The sequence below is a fragment of the Budorcas taxicolor genome, chromosome 8, assembly GCF_023091745.1.
Source record: "Budorcas taxicolor isolate Tak-1 chromosome 8, Takin1.1, whole genome shotgun sequence".
Taxonomy (NCBI): Eukaryota; Metazoa; Chordata; class Mammalia; order Artiodactyla; family Bovidae; genus Budorcas; species Budorcas taxicolor.
The window spans coordinates 94,578,122-94,589,928 of record NC_068917.1 but is presented as its reverse complement, the minus strand read 5'-3'; the positions used below and the strand labels follow the sequence as shown (position 1 = coordinate 94,589,928).

Below are 11,807 nucleotides of genomic sequence, written 5' to 3'. Positions count from 1 at the left end.
ACTACAGTATTCTTGCCTGGAGAATTCCGTGGACAGAGGAGACTGGGGGTACAGTTCATGAAGTCTCAAGAGTCAAACATGACTTAATGACTTCACCACCACCACCACCACCACACACACACACACACACATATATATATATATAATACACACACACATACACATTGCTATGTTTATTGTGGGCTCCCCTGGTGCTCAGTGGTAAAGAATCTGCCTGCCAATGCAAGAGATGCAGGTTCAATCCCTGAGTCAGGAACGTCCCTCTGGAGAAGGAAATGGAAACCCACTCAGGTAATCTTCTGTGGGAAATCTCATGGACAGAGGAATCTAGCTAGCTACAGTCCATGGGGTCACAAGAGTTGGCCACAACTTAGCAACTACACAATAACAACAACATATTAATTGTAGCATTATTTACAATAGCCAAGAATTGGAAGCAAGCTAAGTGTCCATCATAGATGAATGGATAAAGAAGTGGTATATTATATATACATATACTATATAGTGATATTATATATACATATATGTGATGGAATATTACTCAGCCGTGTAAAGGAATGAAATCTTTCCATTTGGGACAACATGGATGGATCTAGAGTATACTATGCTAAGTGAAATAAGTTAGACAAAGACAAATATTATATGATTTCACTTATATACAGAATCTAAAAAACAGATAAACAAAACAGAAACAGACTTATAAACAAACTGGTGATTGTCAGAGGGAAGAAGGTGGGGAACAGGCAAAATAAGTGAAGGCAATTAAGAGGTGCAAACTCCATTTATAAAATGAATAAGTCACAAGGATATAATGTACAACATAGGGAATATAATCAATATTATTGTAATAACTTTGTATGATAACTAGACTTGTGGTAGTCATTTCACAATGTATTAAGATATTGAATCATGATGTTATGCACATAAATCTAAGTCAATTATAATTTAATAAAAAAAGTTTAGGGCTTCCCTGGTGGCTCAGAGGTTAAAGCGTCTGCTTCCAATGCAGGAGACCCGGGTTCAATCCCTGGGTTGGGAAGATCCCCTGGAGAAGGAAATGGCAATCCACTCCAGTATTCTTGCCTGGAGAATCCCATGGACGGAGAAGCATAGTAGGTTACAGTCCATGCGGTCACAAAGAGTCGGACATGACTGAGCGACTTCACCTCACCACCTATAATGAGGTAAGCACTTAGGATATGGCTATAGAATGAATGAATCTCCCCGAATTCATATGCTAAAGCCCTAACCCCTAGTGTGGTGGTATTTGGAAGAAAGGTCTTCAAAGATAATGAGGATGAGATAAAGCTTTGACTGAGGAGTAAACATCTGTTGTTTAAACAACCATCTTTGGTATTTTGCTATAGCAACCCAAGCTGACAAAGACAAATACGTTGGACACTTTGCATATGTTAGTTATGTCATTAATCCCCAAAACTGTGATGTGTGACTGTTAGTTTCCCACTTAGAGATGAGAAAATTGAAGACCGGAAAAATTGGCCCAAGATACCAAGGTAAGTGATTGAACCAGGATCTGGAATTTGGTCAGTGTGATTTATCATACAGCTCTGCATAAGACTACCAATATCATTACACTGACTACAGTCAAAAAATAATTTCATTCAGGTGGCTTGTATCATTTAAGGGGAAAGTGAAAATATCCATCAGCTTTTCTGAATACGAAAACTAAACATTCAGTTCAGTTCAGTTCAGTCGCTCAGTCGTGGCTGACTCTTTGCGACCCCATGAATCACAGCACGCCAGGCCTCCCTGTCCATCACCAACTCCCAGAGTTCACTCAGACTCGCGTTCATTGAGTCAGTGATGCCATCCAGTCATCTCATCCTCGGTCATCCCCTTCTTCTCCTGCCCCCAATCCCTCCCAGAATCAAAGTCTTTTCCAATGAGTCAACTCTTCTCATGAGGTGGACAAAATACTGGAGTTTCAGCTTTAGCATCATTCCTTCCAAAGAAATCCCAGGGCTGATCTCCTTCAGAATGGACTGGTTGGATCTTCTTGCAGTCCAAGGGACTCTCAAGAGTCTTCTTCAACACCAAAGTTCAAAAGCATCAATTCTTTGGCACTCAGCCTTCTTCACAGTCCAACTCTCACATCCATACATGACTACTGGAAAAACCATAGCCTTGACTAGACAGACCTTTGTTGGCAAAGTAATGTCTCTGCTTTTGCATATGCTATCTAGGTTGGTCACAACCTTTCTTCCAAGGAGTAAACGCCTTTTAATTTCATGGCTACAATCACCATCTGCAGTGATTTTGGAGCCCCAAAAAATAAAGTCTGACACTGTTTCCACTGTTTCTCCATCTACTTCCCATGGAGTGATGGGACCGGATGCCATGATCTTTGTTTTCTGAATGTTGAGTTTTAAGCCAACTTTTTCACTCTCCTCTTGTACTTTCATCAAGAGGCTTTTTAGTTCCTCTTCCCTTTCTGCCATAAGGGTGGTATCTACCCTTAAGATAATTGCAAATAATTGGGGACCTGAGACTTGGAAATATTATACTGTATTTCCCAGTCTTAATATGCTAGGTATACTCCTTGGTAACTCAGCTGGTAAAGAGTCCACTTGCAATGCAGGAGCTGCTGCTGTTGCTAAGTCACTTCAGTCGTGTCTGACTCTGTGCAACCCCATAGATGGCAGCCCACCAAGCTCCCCCATCCCTGGGATTCTCAAAGCAAGAATACAAGAATGGGTTTCCATTTCCTTCTCCAATGCATGAAAATGAAAAGTGAAAGTGAAGCCGCTTAGTCATGTCCGACTCTTAATGACCCCATGCACTGCAACCTACCAGGCTCCTCCGTCCATGGGATTGTCCAGGCAAGAGTATTGGATTGGGTTGCCATTGCCTTCTCTGCAATGCAGGAGACCCCAGTACAATTCCTGGGTCAGGAAGATCCTCTAGAGAAGGGATAGGCTACCACTTCAGTATTCTTGGGCTTCCCTGGTGGCTCAGTCAATAAAAGAATCTGCCTGCAATGTGGGAAACCCAGGTTTGATCCCTGGGTTGGGAAGATCCCCTAGAGGAGGGCATGGCAACCACTCTAGTATTCTTGCCTGGAGAATCTCCATGGACAGAGAAGCCTGGCAGGCTGCAGTCCATGGGGTCTCAAATAGTCGGAAATGACTATATGACAAAGCACAGCACATACTATGAGAAAAAGAAAGTTTAACTTTCCTCTTCATGGCTATGTGAGTCTAACTTCACTTTGGTTCTAGCAGCCTATTAGCATTTCTTTCATTTTGCAACGTGTATAAATCTTACCTGCTCTCTGTCCCCCTCTATGATACTACTTTTATTTCTTCTTAAGAAACATGGTTGATTGCTTGATTTCATTACAAAAAACTTAATTATTGAAGGAATAAGTATTTCAGGTACTTTCTGTCTAGAAATGCAAATTGGTTTATATTCAAAGACTTTAAGAACTCAAGTTTCAAAGTCTCCTTTTAAGCTGATCTGAAACTTGAAGAATGAAACTAGAGACTAGAATTTCTCTTATAAATATGGTCATCAAAGAAACCCATATGCTGTTTAGTTCCTATGTTATTATATTTCATAATGAGCTTTGAATGAGAAGGATAAAAGTGAACATTATTAAAAACAGATGATTTATGCAGAGTGGGTCTTTAAAGACAGTTATATATTGATGAAAGTTGTCAGTGTCATTATGTACTTGTCAAATGAAAGAAATAAAAAATTTAGACCTAAAAAATGTAAGATTGCATTTTTTTAGAAATCAACCTTAATAGCAAACAACCAGCTACTGAAGAGTCATTATATAAATAAAAGACCTGGAGGTAGGAAGTGTTTGGTAATGTCAAATGCCAGACACGAGGCTAAATGATGAACAAATGCTTCAGTTATTTTATCTTCATTATAATCATTTATTCATTAATTAATTCAAATTTTATTGAATAATTATGGAGAAAGAGACAATGATACTAACCAACTATCTAATTTCCTTTTTTATGTTTCCCAGCTCCCCTTGTAGTTAAGGAGGAACTTGTGTTAGAGCTCCCATACTTTGGAGCTTCTCTTACCTGTGTGGATACTCAGTCACTCTGCCAGGTGTCTGACTCTTTGCAACCCTATGGACTGTAGCCCACAGGCTACACTGTCCATGGAATTCTCCAGGCAAGAACACTGGAGTGGGTTGTCATTTCCTCCTCCAGAGGATCTTGCTGACCCAGGGATTGAATCCACATCTCTTGTGTCTTCTGCATTGGCAGGCAGATTTTTTGCCACTGCACCACCTAGGAAGCCTTTACTTATGTGTAGAAGCTCCAAAATAACATGCATTCCTTCTGGAATTGAATGAAATTCCATTCAGCTCCTCATTTCCACGGCTATAATAATCAGGAAGGGGGTCTCATGTTTGAGGTGATGGATCTACAATACCTAAACAACCTGATTGCTGAATTACCACACTGATTATCAAAATCTTCACTATAATTGTCAGAAGACATCATTTATCAGATGACAACAGTCCTTAAGAGTCACCCAAATCAGCAGTGGTCTTGTCATGAGTATTAAGTGAATGTTTTGTTTAAAGCCAGTGAGTTTTGGGGACTAATACCGCAGACCAATCTAATTTTCCTGACAAAACACTTATCATGTACACTCATGACAAATATTAACAAATATTCAATTATTTGACAAATATTGCTGAATACCCTGTATTTATCAGACTGTGTGCTAGATTCTGAATATGTACTTGTTAAAAAATAAAATTCCCTGGCATAGGGAGCTCATAATCTAATGGGATGCATACCAAATAATTTGTCAAATAATTGTTCAATATCCTCTTACCTCATGATTTTTATTAATTTGTTACCACTAATTATTATTATACTGCTTGTGTAACAAGCCACACCCAAATATGAATATAACTTATTCAAGTTTCATTCTGCAAATGAGTTTGTTTAATTCATATGCTCTCTCTGATTATAAATCAGTAAAAGTTGGTTTAAAGCTCAACATTCAGAAAACTAAGATCATGGCATCTGGTCCCATTACTTCATGGGAAATAGATGGGGAAACAGTGGAAACAGTGGCTGACTTTTTTGGGGGGCTCCAAAATCACTGCAGATGGTGATTGCAGCCATGAAATTAAAAGATGCTTGCTCCTTGGAAGGAAAGTTATGACCAACCTAGATAGCATATTGAAAAGCAAAGACATTATTTTGCTAAGAAAGGTCTGTCAAGTCAAGCCTATGGTTTTTCCAGTAGTCATGTATGGATGTGAGAGTCAGACTATAAAGAAGGCTGAGCACAGAAGAACTGATGCTTTTGAACTGTGGTATTGGAAAAGACTCTTGAGATTCCATTGGATGCAAGGAGATCCAACCAGTCCATTCTAAAGGAGATCAGTTCTGGGTGTTCATTGGAGGGACTGATGTTGAAGCTGCAACTCCAATACTTTGGCCACCTGATGTGAAGAGCTGACTCATTGGAAAAGGCCCTGATGCTGGGAAAGATTGAGGGTGGGAGGAGAAGGGGATGACAGAGGACGAAATGGTTGGATGGCATCACCAACTCGATGGACATGGGTTTGGGTGGACTCCGGGAGTTGGTGAGGGACAGGGAGGCCTGGCGTGCTGTGGTTCATGGGGTCGCAAAAACTCGGACACGACTGAGCAGTTGAAATGAACTGAACTGAACTGAATTGATTATAAAAATCTTGACTGCAATTGTCAGATCACATCATCTATCAGATGACCCTATGTTCAAATAGTCAAAGATTTCTCATATTTTTTAGGAATAAAAACAACACATGGCTCTGTTTATCAAACTGTTATCCTAGACATTGCCATTCTGTCCTTTATTTACACTTATCTATAAATAGTTCTATATGTATCCATTGGATCTATATTAAGGTAAGTAAAAGTTGATACTAATGTCTCCAATAATAGCCCATTATCATGTGGATCATTCTAGTTTATTCTTTTGATTGATATAAGGTCCTATCTGCATTTTACATTTAAATTTATAGTCCATTTTTGAGCTAATTTTGGGGTAAGGTATACAATATCTATCTAGGTCCTTGTATTATGCCTATTGACTTTCCAGTTGTTTCAACAATAATTGTTTAAAGACCATCATTTCTCCACTGCCCTGTTTTAATGCATTTGTTGAAAATCAATTTGTTATTTGGTATGGTTCTATTTCTGGACTGTCTATTCTCTTCCATTAATTTGCATTCCTATTATTTCACCAATACCACAATGACTTAATTACTGTAGTTTTTTAGGAAGATTTAAAATCAAGTATTGTGAATATTCCATCTATGCTCTTCACTTTAGTACCATGTTGCTATTCTAGGACCTTTGTCTTTCCATATAAATTTTAGAATCAGTCTACCCATGGTTACAAAATAGCGTTCTGGAATTCTAATTGAGACTGTGCTGAAACTAAAGATTAAATTTCCAAGGAATTATTGTATGAATTAGAGAAGGGAATGGCAACCAACTCCAGTACTCTTGCCTGGAAAATCCCATGGATGGAGGAGCCTGGTAGGTTGCTGTCTATGGGGTTGCACAGAGTCACACACGACTGACTAGCAGCAGCACGGTATGAATAGTATTGAATTTTCTACTCCCTGAACATGGAATAGCTCTCTGTTTAATGGCTGTTTTCTTTTACTATTTTTATCATTTTGTTTTGAACTTTTCTGCTTACACATCCTACATATATTTCCTTGGATTTATTTTTCTAAATACTCTGTGTTCTTGGTTCAGTTTAATTCAGTTCAGTCGCTCAGTCGTATCTGACTCATTGCGATCCCATGAATCACAGCACGCCAGGCCTCCCTATCCATTACCAACTCCCGGAGTTCACTCAGACTCATGTCCATCGGGTCAGTGATGCCATCCCGCCATCTTGTCCTCTGCCATCCGCTTCTCCTCCTGCCCCCAATCCCTCCCAGCATCAGAGTCTTTTCCAGTGAGTCAACTCTTCGCATCAGGTGGCCAAAGTATTGGAGTTTCAGCTTCAGCATTATTCCCTCCAAAGAAATCCCAGGGCTGATCTCCTTCAGAATGGACTGGATCTCCTTGTAGTCCAAGGGACTGTCAAGAGTCTTCTCCAACACCACAGTTCAAAAGCATCAATTCTTTGGTGCTCAGCTATCTTCACAGTCCAACTTTCACATCCATACATGACCACTGGAAAAACCATAGCCTTGACTAGATGAAACTTTGTTGGCAAAGTAATGTCTCTGCTTTTCAATATGCTATCTAGGATGGTCATAACTTTCCTTCCAAGGAGTAAGAATCTTCATTTCATGGCTGCAATCACCATCTGCATTGATTTTGGAGCCCAAAAAAATAAACTCTGAAACTATTACCACTGTTTCCCAATCTACTTCCAATGAAGTGATGGGAACAGATGCCATGATCTTAGTTTTCTGAATGTTGAGCTTTAAGCCAACTTTTTCACTCTCCTCTTTCATTTTCATCAAGAAGCATTTTAGTTCCTCTACACTTGCTGCCATAAGGGTGGTGTCATCTGCATATCTGAGGTTACTGATATTTATCCCAGCAATCTTGATTCCAGCTTGTGCTTCTTCCAGCCCAGCGTTTCTCACGATGTACTCTGTATATAAGTTAAATAAGCAGGGTGACAATATACAGCCTTGACGTACTCCTTTTCCTGTTCGGAACCAGTGTGTTGTTCCTTGTCCAGTTCTAATGGTTGCTTCCTAACCTGCATATAGGTTTCTGAAGAGGCAGGTCAGGTAGTCTGGCATTCCCATCTCTTTCAGAATTTTCCACAGTTTATTGTGATCCACACAGTCAAAGGCTTTGGCATAGTCCATAAAGCAGAAATAGATGTTCTTCTGGAACTCTCTTGCTTTTTCCATGATCCAGCGGATGTTGGCAATTTGATCTCTGGTTCCTCTGCCTTTTCTAAAACTAGCTTGAATATCTGGAAGTTCATGGTTCACATATTGCTGAAGCCTGGCTTGGAGAATTTTGAGCATTACTTTACCAGCGTGTGAGATGAGTGCAATTGCGCAGCAGTTTGAGAATTCTTTGGCACTGCCTTTCTTTGGGATTGGAATGCCAACTGACCTTTTCTAGTCCTGTGGCCACTGCTGAGTTTTCCAAATTTGCTGGCATATTGAGTGCAGCACTTTCACAGCATCATCTTTCAGGATTTGAAATAGCTCCACTGGAATGCCATTACCTCCACTAGCTTTGTCCGTAGTGATGCTTTCTAAGGCCCACTTGACTTCACATTCCAGGATGTTTGGCCCTAGGTGAGTGATCACACCATCAGGATTATCTTGGTCATGAAGATCTTTTTTGTATAGTTCTGTGTATTCTTGCCACTTCTTCTTAATATCTTCTGCTTCTGTTACATCCATATCATTTCTGTCCTTTATCATGCCCATCTTTGCATGAAATGTTCCCTTGGTGTCTCTAATTTTCTTGAAGAGAGCTCTAGTCTTTCCCATTATGTTCTTTTCCTCTATTTCCTTGCATTGATTGCTGAAGAAGGCTTTCTTATCTCTTCTTGCTATTCTTTGGAACTCTGCATTCAGATGTTTATATCTTTCCTTTTCTCCTTTGCTTTTTGCTTCTCTTCTTTCCACAGCTATTTGTAAGGCCTCCTCAGACAGCCATTTTGCTTTTTTGCATTTCTTTTCCATGGGGATTGTCTTGATCCCTGTCTCCTGTACAATGTCATGAACCTCATTTCATAGTTCATCAGGCACTCTATCTATCAGATCTAGTCCCTTAAATCTATTGCTCACTTCCACTTTATAATCATAAGGGATTTTATTTAGGTCATACCTGAATGGTCTAGTGGTTTTCCCTACTTTGTTCAATTTAAGTCTGAATTTGGCAATAAGGAGTTCATGATCTGAGCCACAATCAGCTCCTGGTCTTGTTTTTGTTGATCGTATAGAGCTTCTCCATCTTTGGCTGCAAAGAATATAATCAGTCTGATTTTGGTGTTGACCATCTGATGATGTCCATGTGAGAGTCTTCTCTTGTGTTGTTGAAAGAGGGTATTTGCTATGACCAGTGCATTTTCTTGCCAAAACTCTATTAGACTTTGGCCTGCTTCATTCCGTATTCCAAGGCCAAATTTGCCTGTTACTCCAGGTGTTTCTTGACTTCCTACTTTTGCATTCCAGTCCCCTATAATGAAAAGGACATCTTTTTGGGGTGTTACTTCTCAAAGGTCTTGTAGGTCTTCATAGAACCGTTCAACTTCAGCTTCTTCAGCGTTACTGGGGCATAGACTTGGATTACTGTGATATTGAATGGTTTGCCTTGGAAATGAATAGAGTTCATTTTGTCATTTTTGAGATTGCATCCAAGTACTGCATTTTGGACTCTGTTGACCATGATGGCTACTCCATTTCTTCTGAGGGATTCCTACCCGCAGTAGTAGATATAATGGTCATCTGAGTTAAATTCACCCATTCCAGTCCATTTTAGTTCGCTGATTCCTAGAATGTCGACGTTCACTCTTGCCATCTCCTGTTTGACCACTTCCAATTTGCCTTGATTCATGGGCCTAACATTCCAGGTTCCTATGCAATATTGCTCTTTACAGCATCGGACTTTGCTTCTATCACCAGTCACATGCACAGCTGGGTATTGTTTTTGCTTTGGCTCCATCCCTTCATTCTTTCTGGAGTTATTTCTCCACTGATCTCCAGTAGCATATTAGGCACCTACTGACCTGGGGAGTTCCTCTTTCAGTACCCTATCATTTTGCCTTTTCATACTGTTCATGGGGTTCTCAAGGCAAGAATACTGGAGTGGTTTGCCAGTCCCTTCTCCAGTGGACCACATTGTGTCAGACCTCTCCACCATGCCCACCAGTCTTGGGTTGCCCCACAGGGCATAGCTTAGTTTCATTGAGTTAGACAAGGCTGTGGTGCTAGTGTGATTAGATTGACTAGTTTTCTGTGATTATGGTTTCAGTGTGTCTGCCCTCTTGCAACACCTGCCGTCTTACTTGGGTTTCTCTTATCTTGCATGTGGGGTATCTCTTCACCGTCACCCCTCCCAACCTTGAATGTGGAATAGCTCCTCTAGGCCTTCAGGCGCCCGTGCAGCCACCACTCCCTAGACGTGTGGTCGCTCCTTCTGGCCGCCGCCCCTGGCCTCAGGAGGGGGTAGCTCCTCTCCACTGCTCCTGCACTGTCGCAGCCTGGCATTGTTGGTAATTTCATAATTTAAAAAAAAAAAAATTTAATTTCCAAATGTTCCTTACTGGCTTCCAGGAAAAGCAACTGATCATTGTATATGGACATTATATCCTACAACCTTGCTAATATTTATTAGTTCCAGAAAATGTTTTTCCTGTAGTCTTTTGGTTCAGTTCAATTCAGTCATTAAGTCGTGTCCAAATCTTTGCAACCCCATGAACCACAGCATGCCAGGCCTCCCTGTCCATCACCAATTCCCAGAGTTTACCCAAACTCACATCCATTGAGTTGGTGATGCCAGCCAACCATCTCATCCTCTGTTGTCCCCTTCTCTTCCCACCCTCAATCTTTCCCAGCATCAGGGTCTTTTCCAGTGATTCAGCTCTTCACATCAGGTGGCCAAAGTATTGGAGTTTCAGCTTTAGCATCAATCCTTCCAATGAACATCCAGGACTGATCTCCCTTAGGATGGATGGGTTGAATCTCCTTGCAGTCCAAGGGACTCTCAAGAGTCGTCTCCAACATCACAATTCAAAAGCATCAATTCTTGGGCACTCAGCTTTCCTTATAGTCCAACTATCACATCCCTACATGACTGCTGGAAAAACCATAGCCTTAACTAGATGGACCTTTGTTTGTACAGTAATATCTCTGCTTTTTAATATGCTGTCTAGGTTGGTCATAACTTTCTTTCCAAGGAGTAAGCGTCTTTTAATTTCATTGCTGCAGTCACCATCTGAAGTGATTTTGAAGCCCCCAAAAGTAAAGTCAGCCACTGTTTCCACTGTTTCCCCATCTATTTATCATGAAGTGATGGGACAGATGCCATGATCTTAGTTTCCTGAATGTTGAGCTTTAAGCCAACTTTTTCACTCTCCTCTTTCATTTTCACCAAGAAACTTTTTAGTTCTTTTTCACTTTCTGCCATAAGAGTAGTGTCATCTGCATATCTGAGGTTATTGATATTTCTCCAGAAATCTTGATTCCAGCTTGTGCTTCTCCCAGCCCAGCGTTTCTCATGATGTACTCTGCATATAAGATAAATATGCAGGGTGACAATATACAGCCTTGAGGTACCCCTTTTCCTGTTTGGAACCAGTCTGTTTTTCTATATCCAGTTCTAACTGTTGCTTTCTGACCTGCATATAGGTTTCTCAACAGGCAGGTCAGGTAGTCTGGTATTCCCATCTCTTTCAGAATTTCCCACAGTTTATTGTGATCCACACAGTCAAAGGCTTTGGCATCGTCAATAAAGCAGAAATAGATGTTTTTCTGAAACTCTCTTGCTTTTTCCATGATCAAGCAAATGTTGGCAATTTGATCTCTGGTTCTTCTGCCTTTTCTAAAAGCAGCTTGAACATCTGGAAGTTCACGGTTCACCTATTGCTGAAGCCTGGCTTGGAGAATTTTGAGCATTACTTTACTAGCATGTGAGATGAGTGCAGTTGTGTGGTAGTTTGATCATTCTTTGGCATTGCCTTTAGAGTTTTCTATATAGACAATCATGTCCCTAGCATGTAAAAACACTTTACTTCCAATCTTTACAATCAGTACATTTTCTTATCTTTTTGAATTTAGGAAGTTCTTCAAGTACGTTGTTGTTAGAAGCTAAACT

At 40.4% G+C, this 11,807-nt stretch overlaps 1 non-coding gene across 1 annotated transcript; it reads left to right on the top strand.

Moving 5' to 3' along the window:
• Positions 1-967: 967 nt before the first annotated feature.
• TRNAW-CCA (transfer RNA tryptophan (anticodon CCA)) lies at positions 968-1,039 on the top strand. The gene has a single exon. It is a non-coding gene; the product is annotated as a tRNA-Trp (tRNA).
• The last annotated feature ends 10,768 nt before the right edge of the window (positions 1,040-11,807 follow it).